Source organism: Oncorhynchus keta, unplaced genomic scaffold (genome assembly GCF_023373465.1).
Source record: "Oncorhynchus keta strain PuntledgeMale-10-30-2019 unplaced genomic scaffold, Oket_V2 Un_contig_7210_pilon_pilon, whole genome shotgun sequence".
Taxonomy (NCBI): domain Eukaryota; kingdom Metazoa; phylum Chordata; class Actinopteri; order Salmoniformes; family Salmonidae; genus Oncorhynchus; species Oncorhynchus keta.
The window spans coordinates 16,081-18,350 of record NW_026289324.1 but is presented as its reverse complement, the minus strand read 5'-3'; the positions used below and the strand labels follow the sequence as shown (position 1 = coordinate 18,350).

Below are 2,270 nucleotides of genomic sequence, written 5' to 3'. Positions count from 1 at the left end.
GTCTTGAAACAGTCTCGCCTTGAAACAGTCTCGCTGTAGGAGGTCTTGAAACAGTCTCGCTGTAGGAGGTCTTGAAACAGTCTCGCTTAGGAGGTCTTGAAACAGTCTCGCTGTAGGAGGTCTTGAAACAGTCCCGCTGTAGGAGGTCTTGAAACAGTCTCGCTGTAGGAGGTCTTGAAACAGTCTCGCCTTTAGGAGGTCTTGAAACAGTCTCGCTTTAGGAGGTCTTGAAACAGTCTCGTCTGCTAGGAGGTCTTGGAAACAGTCTCGCTGTAGGAGGTCTTGAACAGTCTCGCTTTAGGAGGTCTTGAAACAGTCTCGCTTTAGAGGTCTTGAAACAGTCTCGCTGTAGGAGGTCTTGAAACAGTCTCGCTTTAGGAGGTCTTGAAACAGTCTCGCTGTAGGAGGTCTTGAAACAGTCTCGCTGTAGGAGGTCTTGAAACAGTCTCTTGACAGTCTCGCTAGGAGGTCTTGAAACAGTCTCGCTTAGGGAGGTCTTGAAACAGTCTCTCGCTGTAGGAGGTCTTGAAACAGTCTCGCTGTAGGGAGGTCTTGAAACAGTCTCGCTGTAGGAGGTCTTGAAACAGTCTCGAGGAGGTCTTGTCTTGGGAAACAGTCTCGCTTTAGGAGGTCTTGAAACAGTCTCGCTTTAGGAGGTCTTGAAACAGTCTCGGCTGTAGGAGGTCTTGAAACAGTCTCGCTGTAGGAGGTCTTGAAACAGTCTCGCTTCTTGAAACAGTCTCGCTGTAGGAGGTCTTGAAACAGTCTCGCTGTAGGAGGTCTTGAAACAGTCTCAGCTGTAGGAGGTCTTGAAACAGTCTCGCTTTAGGAGGTCTTGAAACAGTCTCGCTTTAGGACGTCTTGGAACAGTCTGCTTTAGGAGGTCTTGAAACAGTCTCGCTTTAGGAGGTCTTGAAACAGTCTCGCTGTAGGAGGTCTTGAAACAGTCTCGCTTTAGGAGGTCTTGAAACAGTCTCGCTTTAGGAGGTCTTGAAACAGTCTCGCTTGAAACAGTCTCGCTGTAGGAGGTCTTGAAACAGTCTCGCTTTAGGAGGTCTTGAAACAGTCTCGCTTTAGGTGGTCTTGAAACAGTCTCGCTTTAGGAGGTTTTGAAACAGTCTCGCTTTAGGAGGTCTTGAAACAGTTCACTTTAGGAGGTCTTGAAACAGTCTCGCTTTAGCAGGTCTTGAAACAGTCTCACTTTAGGAGGTCTTGAAACAGTCTCGCTTTAGGAGGTCTTGGAACAGTCTCGCTTTAGGAGGTCTTGGAACAGTCTCGCTTTAGGAGGTCTTGGAACAGTCTCGCTGTAGGTGGTCTTGGAACAGTCTCGCTTTAGGAGGTCTTGAAACAGTCTCGCTTTCGGAGGTCTTGAAACAGTCTCACTTTAGGAGGTCTTGAAACAGTCTCGCTTTTGGAGGTCTTGAAACAGTCTCGCTTTAGGAGGTTTTGAAACAGTCTCGCTTTCGGAGGTCTTGAAACAGTCTCGCTTTAGGACGTCTTGGAACAGTCTCGCTGTAGGTTGTCTTGAAACCACACTAATGGGATATTTCCACCTGTGACTAAGCCTGTAGTATTACCAAATAAAGGCTCAGACGTGTCTGTGTCCACCTCCACGGACCGTCACTCGTGTCTCACTGGACCACGGCTCTGGCTGGCTTGCTCTGAATTTCATTTACATGACAATGGCTAACTGAACATGAGTTAACACCTTCCCACAAAGCACCTGTCTTGACGATGCAGAGGTTGTTGATTCTGCTCACACTCACAAGTCTTTTAGTGTCACACTCTGATGGGAAACATACTTCACCAAAAAATAAAGACTATAGTTTACGTAACATAAACACGGGAGACACCCCGGGCGGGGAAGTCTCAGGTGGAATTGACCCATAAGTATTAGACAAAGAATTATCTCATACGGAGTCAACAAGCTTAACAGGGGTAAAAAAACACATTTAACCCATCATGATACTCATTCAAATGAACGACAATGGAACAATGGAAAAACATTTGATTCGGAAAGCACAACTGAATAGAGGAGTAAGATGACAAGGAAGACACAAAACAGACATCACGATATCCAAACCCAGACATCACGATATAAAACCAGACATCACGATATGCAAAACATCACAATATCAAAAAACAGACATCACATCCACCTAGGACTAGCTAAACACTTCAACCAAACACAAAATATATATTTTTTCTATATATATATATATATATATATATATATATAGCTCGGGGGCGGCAGCGTAGCCTAGTGGTTA

At 45.6% G+C, this 2,270-nt stretch overlaps 1 long non-coding RNA gene across 1 annotated transcript; it reads left to right on the top strand.

Annotated features, from left to right (window-relative positions):
• The first annotated feature begins 384 nt into the window (after window positions 1-384).
• LOC127926224 (uncharacterized) lies at window positions 385-1,285 on the top strand. The gene is made up of 3 exons (XR_008123651.1): window positions 385-433; window positions 833-858; window positions 1,210-1,285. It is a non-coding gene; the product is annotated as an uncharacterized LOC127926224 (long non-coding RNA).
• The last annotated feature ends 985 nt before the right edge of the window (window positions 1,286-2,270 follow it).